Source organism: Tachysurus fulvidraco, chromosome 6, assembly GCF_022655615.1.
Source record: "Tachysurus fulvidraco isolate hzauxx_2018 chromosome 6, HZAU_PFXX_2.0, whole genome shotgun sequence".
Lineage (NCBI taxonomy): Eukaryota > Metazoa > Chordata > Actinopteri > Siluriformes > Bagridae > Tachysurus > Tachysurus fulvidraco.
Genome location: NC_062523.1, coordinates 25,687,781 through 25,695,280, shown reverse-complemented (window position 1 = coordinate 25,695,280; position 7,500 = coordinate 25,687,781). Strand labels below are relative to the sequence as shown.

Below are 7,500 nucleotides of genomic sequence, written 5' to 3'. Positions count from 1 at the left end.
TGTTGTTGTTAGAGAATTCAAATAGTAAAGTAAATGAATGCCTATGTCAAAAGCTTACAGCACCTGGTATTCCCAGACAGTCGCCTATCCAAGTACTAACCAGGCCCGACTCTGTTTAGTTTCCGAGATCAGACGAGATCAGGCATTCTCAAAGTGGAATGGCCATAAGCTAGAGGAAAGTTGGAATGGAACCCATTTAAAAATTGGTTTTGTTGTCTTTTTATTTATTTATTTATTTATTTATTGATTGATTGATTGATTGTTTTCTATCAACACATTACCCACAGGGTATGAATATTAAGATGTTGTTGTTAGAGAATTCAAACTGTAAAGTAAATGAATGCCTATGTCAAAATCTTAGAGCACCCGGTATTCCCAGGCAGTCGCCTACCCAAGTACTAACCAGGCCCGACTCTGCTTAGCTTCCGAGATCGGACGAGATCGGGCATTCTCAGAGTGGAATGGCCATAAGCCAGAGGAAAGTTGGAATGGAACCCATTTAAAAATTGTTTGTTTTTTCTTTTTATTTATTTATTTATTTATTTATTTATTTATTGTTTTCTATTGTTACGGCTTAAGCCTTTATTCTCGCATTAGTGTGGTGTTTTCAATGTGACTTGGTCTCTTCTTTTTTCTTTCTCCCAGGTTAGGCTCCGCCCCTGCACACCTGCGGCCATTCATAATCGGGTGGAAATAAAAGGGGAGAGTAACGAGCGAAGAGGGGGCCTGAGTTTGCACTATTACCACGCAGAACTCCAGTCAGCAGGTCAGGGCCACTACCTCTGGCTTAGCTTCCAGTGGGCGCAGCACCCACTGAAGGGAAGCTCTTTCTTCCTCTCTTGCGTCACATTTGTGTTGACGTTGTGTACCGAACTGAGCTTTGTGTGCGTCTTGCCCAGGTGTTGCTGATCGTTGTGTTCTTTTTGGTTTCCATTATATTTTCCTTTTTGTTCAGTGTTGTGTGTGTTCATGAATGGTTTAGGGAAGTACTAGTTGCCTGTGATGCGTGAGTGCAGTTAATGAATTAATAAACTGATAAAACTGTCCTTTCTGACTCGCGTGTCCTTTTTATGTTACTTGCCCCGCCCCTACGAGCAGTGTTGAAAGTGGGGTTCGTAACATAAATGGGGGCTCGTCCGGGATTTGCGGATTTGCCTTGTGTTACCGTTTCCCGAGAGTTCAGCTGTTAGTAATTAACGTGTTGCGTGTGCGCACGCATTGAGTTTGTCCTACACATTCTCCGGTGAGTCAGAGTAAGCCAACGGGGCTGTGCTTAGCGCCAGTTCTGGCTACGGTTTACTGTTTGTTGTTTTCTTTGTTATTTTAGTTTATTTTGTTTGGAGGTATTCCGGGAAGGGGAAGAGAAATCTCTTAATCGGTACCCTCCGAAGACTAGCAGTAGGATATAGTTGGGCTTCTGGTTAGGTAGGTAGGACCGGAGTTTGTGTGGATTTTTGCGTGTTCGCTTCGCCCGATTGTGTAAGATGGCAACTTTTGACATTCACAAATTCATAGATCAGCCTAGTGTTGAGGCGTTAGAGGTGTGTCGGAAAACTGATTTGTTTCTGATCGCTCAGCATTATGAGATTGCTATTTTGAAAACACAGCGTAAAGCGGAAATCAAATCTTGTATTATGTCTGCTTTGATTGAGACAGGGGTTTTTCCTCCTACGGAGACTGTTTCTGTGGAGACAGCGGGTCCCGCGATAACTGCTGCAGGAAGTCCTCCCTCACGAGTTCCGGTTGGTGATCAGTCTACTCCTGTGACTGTTAGTGCCGCGGTAGGTCCACCATTCTCCATGCCTAAATTCGACCCGAGTTCTCTTTCTTCCGGGGCTTCGCCTGAAATCAATGCGGATGTGCGCTTAAAAGTTCGTTTAGCTCGTCTACAATTAGAGACTCAGGATAGAGCTCAGGCGAGACAAGATGATTTAAAACGTCAGATTGAAATGTATCGAATTGATGCTGACACAAAAGTGCGACTTCGGCAGGTGGAGTTGCAGGCTGCTCAAGATCTCTCTAAGCAAACGATTGCTAAAACATCTACTAGTTTGAATGATCGTTTTGAGGCAGCTGCTGGTCCATTGAATCCAAATGTTGTCTCCAATCACTCTGTTCCCTCAGGTCATGTATCTGAGTCTGTAGTTGAGTCATCTCCAAATTTTGATGTGGCTAAAAATATTGCAATCGTTCCACCGTTCCGTGAGAAAGAAGTTGAAGCCTATTTTCAAGCTTTTGAACGTATCGCGAGTGCTCTGAAGTGGCCAACTGAAGTTTGGGCCCTGATGTTGCAGTGTAAATTAACCGGTAAAGCCCAAGATGTGTGTGCATCTCTTTCGTTGGAAGAGAGCGTTCATTATGATGGCGTGAAGACTGCGATTTTGAGGGCGTATGAATTGGTCCCGGAACATTACCGACAACGTTTCCGTACCACGAAAAAATCTGCGTCTCAAACTTTCGTTGAGTTTGCTCGTGAGAAAGCAATGTTGTTTGACCGCTGGATTAAAGCGTGTAAGGTGACAGCTTATACTACTTTGCGAGAGCTGATACTGATTGAGGAATTCAAGAACTGTGTTCCAGAGCGCACTGCTCTGTACTTGAATGAACAGAAAGTCAGTACGGTGCAGCAAGCTGCTGTATTAGCAGACGAATATGCTCTGATGCATAAAACAGTGTTTTATAAGCGTTCAAGTGATTTTGGAGGTACTGCACCACATGAGATTGTCTCAGATGCTAAAAGCAAATGGGTTCCCAGTAGTGCAAACGCTCGTAAAGAGTGTAGTTATTGTCACAAAATGGGACATGTGATGGCGGAATGTCATAGCTTGAAACGAAAACGCGAGCGACAGGATTCTCTGCCTGTTCAACCTCGCGGTACTGTTTTAGTAAAAACCATCCCTACATCCGGCACTACTTCTACTCTTGATCCCTGTTTCCAGCCTTTTGTGTTTGATGGATTCGTAGCTTTAGATGGGGTCGAAAGTCGGAAACCAGTGCGTATCTTGCGTGACACTGGAGGATCTCAGTCCTTCATAATGTCAAATGTTTTAGATTTTTTGGGAGTTCTGCTTGTGAAACCAGCACGATTGTGCAGGGTATTGAGATGGGGTTTGTAACTGTTCCTCTTCATCGCATATGGATAACTTCCGAATTAGCATCTGGATGTTTTGAAGTCGCGGTTCGCCCATCGCTACCTGTGAAAGGTATTGACTTTATAATGGGGAACGATATTGCTGGTGGTAAAGTCATGCCGGTTGTAAGGGTAACTGATGCTCCGAGCAGAGAGACGCAGTCTGATGTGCTGGCTGAAATGTTACCTGATGTTTTTTCTATAAGTGCTGTGACGACACGAGCACAAGCAAAACGGGACGTTCAGGAGGAGGTTAGTCTTTGTGAGACTGCCTTCTCAGAGATTCTAGGAAATGATTCACTTCCAGAAGCTTTGCCCGCTACTACGATGACTCTGAGTTCACAAGTGTACTCTGATTTTGTTTCTGATGCGTCAATTTCTCGTGAAGCCCTGATTGATGCGCAGAAAAATGATGTGACCTTACAAAAATGTCGTGCGAGTGCCGGGAATCTACTGTCGCCATGTAATCAACATTTTTATTGGCGTGACGATGTGCTGATGCGCAAATGGAACCATCCACGTAATGCTGAGGAGGTAGATGATTGGAATGTGGTGCATCAAATTGTGCTTCCTTCACAATTTCGACAGCATGTACTAAGTTTGGCTCATGATCATCCTTGGTCTGGACACCTCGGAGTTAATAAAACCTATAATCGAGTTCTTCAACATTTTTTCTGGCCAGGTTTAAAATCTGATGTCTCTAAATACTGTCAAACATGTCACGTCTGCCAAACCGGAGGAAAGCCTAACCAGGTGGTACCACCTGCTCCTCTTTGTCCTATCCCTGCTGTAGGAGAGCCATTCGAGCGTGTTTTGGTAGATTGTGTGGGTCCACTTCCTCGTGCTAAGTCTGGGTGTCAATATTTATTGACTATCATGTGTGTGGCTACCCGGTTTCCAGAAGCGATTCCTTTAAGGAGTATAACTGCCAAATCTGTGACCAAAGCTCTGATGAAATTCTTCACGACTTTTGGCCTCCCAAAGATTGTCCAAACAGATCAGGGTTCCAACTTTTTATCTCGTGTTTTCCGTAATGTTTTAAAAGCTCTAAGAGTGTCTCATGTTGTGTCGAGTGCCTACCATCCTGAATCTCAGGGGGCTCTTGAACGTTGGCATCAGACATTGAAATCAAGTCTGCGCAAGTATTGCCTAGAGACGGGGAACGATTGGGAAGAGGGAGTTCCTTTTGTGTTATTTGCGGTGCGCGAGGCACGACAAGATTCGTTGGGATTTAGCCCTTCTGAGTTAGTGTTTGGTCATAAGGTTCGTGGTCCTTTGAAAATGCTGAAGGAAGAATTTCTCTGTACAGGTCCTTTGGAAAAGACTAATGTACTGGATCTTGTCTCTCGTATTCGCGAACGTTTAGGCACCGCCTGTACTGCAGCTAAAGAAGCTCTTGCTCGGTCACAAAAGAAAATGAAACGTTGTTTTGATCAGAAGGCAGTTGCACGTAACTTTTTGCCAGGAGAGAGAGTTTTAGTATTAATTCCTACTCCTGGGTCGGCTTTTGCAGCGCGGTTCTCTGGTCCATATGTGATTAAAAGTAAGGTCAGTGAGACGGATTATGTCATTCATACACCTGAACGGCGGCGAAAAACCCGCTTATGTCATGTAAATATGTTAAAGCCATATTTGTGCCGTTCTGAGGTTAAGGGCGAGACCGCTGATATTGCCTCACTTGAGCCAGTGACTGACTCAAGGGAGCGTGTTTCATTGCTTACTCTAACTCTGCCTACAGATGACATGGATGATGGATTGGAGGTATCCATGGAGGTTGTAAGGGGTGGAAATTTGAAAAACTCAGAAGTTTTGTCAACACTTCCCACTCAATTGTCTTATTTGCCCAGTGAACAACAACAGGACATTAAGAAATTGTGGGATAGTTTCCCGAACTTGTTTAACGATGTCCCTCCAGGTACTAATGTCATTTCGCATGATATAAATGTCGGTAGTGCATCACCCATTAAACAACATGCATATCGTTGTCCGGTAAGAAAACGGGAAGAAATGAAACGCGAGGTGACCTATCTTCGGCAACATGGCTTTGCAGTTCCAAGTACCAGCCCTTGGAGCTCGCCATGTGTTTTAGTGCCTAAATCTGATGGATCGCTTCGTTTTTGCACAGATTTTAGAAAGGTTAATTCGGTAACTGTGCCTGATGCTTTTCCGTTGCCGCGTATCGATGACTGTATCGATAATCTGGGTGTGGCGACGTATATTACAAAATTAGACCTGCTAAAAGGTTACTGGCAGGTGCCTTTAACTGAGCGTGCCTCTGAGATCTCCGCATTTGTCACCCCAGATTCCTTTCTCCAGTATACGCGGATGGCGTTTGGCCTGCGAAATGCACCAGCAACGTTTCATCGTTTAATGTCCATGGTTTTGGGTGATGTCTCGAACTGTAACGTTTATCTGGACGATGTAGTTATCTATTCGTGTACCTGGGCTGAACACTTATCAATTTTGCTTGAAGTGTTCCGTCGTTTGTCTGCAGCGTCCCTTACATTAAATTTAAAAAAGTGCGAATTTGCTAGAGCTTCGGTCACGTACTTGGGGAAACAGGTGGGAAATGGGCAGGTTCGACCATTAGATGTGAAAGTGGCTGCTGTTCTTGAGTATTCGGTGCCCACTACGAGGCGAGAGCTGCGTAGATTCCTCGGAATGGTCGGATACTACAGGTGTTTCTGCAAGAACTTTTCGAGTGTTGTTGCTCCTTTAACTCAATTGTGTAGTCCTAAGATTGATTTCAGTTGGACTAATGACTGTCAACAGGCATTTCTGTCTGCAAAATCTCTTCTTTGCAGTGCTCCAGTCCTTTCTGCTCCGGATGTATATCGGGCGTTCCAGCTGGAGGTAGATTCCAGTGATGTCGGAGCAGGAGCTGTTCTCCTACAAGAGGGTGCTGATGGAATAGCTCATCCCGTATCCTATTTCTCTTCCAAGTTTAATCGTCATCAGCGTAACTACTCAACCATTGAGAAGGAGACCTTAGCCCTCTTATTGGCATTACAACATTTTAATGTTTATGTGGGGGCCAGTATGCATCCGGTCATAGTTTATACGGACCACAATCCATTAGTCTTTCTCAGCAAAATGTACAATCACAATCAACGTTTGATGAGGTGGGCTTTAATGGTGCAGCCGTATAATCTAGAGATACGTCATAAGAAGGGATCTGAGAATGTGGTGGCGGATGCTTTGTCACGGGCTTAAACTTACATTTTGTTTACAGAACTGGTTTTATTTGTTTTGTTTTGTTGTTGCTCCAAAAGGAGTTAAACAGAACGGTTTCTGTCTTTTTAGGGGGGAAGTGTTACGGCTTTAACTACATTAGCTACAGGGTATGAATATTAAGATGTTGTTGTTGTTAGAGAATTCAAATAGTAAAGTAAATGAATGCCTATGTCAAAAGCTTACAGCACCTGGTATTCCCAGACAGTCGCCTATCCAAGTACTAAGCAGGCCCGACTCTGATTAGCTTCCGAGATCAGGCATTCTCAGAGTGGAATGGCCGTAAGCTAGAGGAAAGTCGGAATGGAACCCATTTAAAAATTGTTTTTTTTCTTTCTTTTTTTAAATTTATTTATTTATTAATTTATTTATTTATTGTTTCTATCAAAACATTAGCTACAGGGTATGAATATAAAGATGTTGTTGTTAGAGAATTCAAATAGTAAAGTAAATGAATGCCTATGTCAAAAGCTTACAGCACCTGGTATTCCCAGGCAGTCGCCTACCCAAGTACTAACCAGGCCCGACTCTGATTAGCTTCATAGATCAGACAAGATCAGGCATTCACAGAGTGGAATGGCCGTAAGCTAGAGGAAAGTTGGAATGGAACCCATTTAAAAATTGTTCGTTATTTCTATTTTTTTTATTTATTTATTTATTTATTTATTTATTGTTTTCTATCAAAACATTAGCTCAGGGTATGAATATTAAGATGTTGTTGTTAGAGAATTCAAATAGTAAAGTAAATGAATGCCTATGTCAAAAGCTTACGGCACCTGGTATTCCCAGGCAGTCGCCTACCCAAGTACTAACCAGGCCCAACTCTGATTAGCTTCCGAGATCAGACGAAATCAGGCATTCTCAAAGTGGAATGGCCGTAAGCTAGAGGAAAGTTGGAATGGAACCCATTTAAAAATTGTTTGTTTTTTCTTTTTATTTATTTATTTATTTATTTATTTATTTATTTATTTATTTATTGTTTTCTATCAAAACAGTAGCTACAGGGTATGAATATTAAGATGATGTAGTTAGAGAATTCAAATAGTAAAGTGAATGAATGCCTATGTCAAAAGCTTACAGCACCTGGTATTCCCAGGCAGTCGCCTACCCAAGTACTAACCAGGCCCAACTCTACTTAG

The 7,500-nt window shown here is 42.9% G+C and overlaps 4 non-coding genes and 2 pseudogenes across 4 annotated transcripts in view; all 6 read right to left on the bottom strand.

Moving 5' to 3' along the window:
- Positions 1-51: 51 nt before the first annotated feature.
- On the bottom strand, positions 52-170 carry LOC125142926. The gene has a single exon (XR_007142369.1). It is a non-coding gene; the product is annotated as a 5S ribosomal RNA (ribosomal RNA).
- A 184-nt stretch (positions 171-354) lies between these two features.
- LOC125143521 lies at positions 355-473 on the bottom strand. Its single transcript, XR_007142971.1, has one exon. It is a non-coding gene; the product is annotated as a 5S ribosomal RNA (ribosomal RNA).
- A 6,067-nt stretch (positions 474-6,540) lies between these two features.
- Positions 6,541-6,649, bottom strand: LOC125144727 (annotated as a pseudogene).
- A 181-nt stretch (positions 6,650-6,830) lies between these two features.
- LOC125144468 lies at positions 6,831-6,949 on the bottom strand (annotated as a pseudogene).
- Positions 6,950-7,125: 176 nt separating this feature from the next.
- LOC125143229 lies at positions 7,126-7,244 on the bottom strand. Its single transcript, XR_007142675.1, has one exon. It is a non-coding gene; the product is annotated as a 5S ribosomal RNA (ribosomal RNA).
- Positions 7,245-7,432: 188 nt separating this feature from the next.
- The window catches only part of LOC125141648, a 119-nt gene continuing 51 nt past the window's right edge, over positions 7,433-7,500 (bottom strand). Inside the window, exon 1 of the ribosomal RNA XR_007141073.1 lies at positions 7,433-7,500. This exon is cut by the window's right edge and continues 51 nt beyond it. This is a non-coding gene — a ribosomal RNA (5S ribosomal RNA).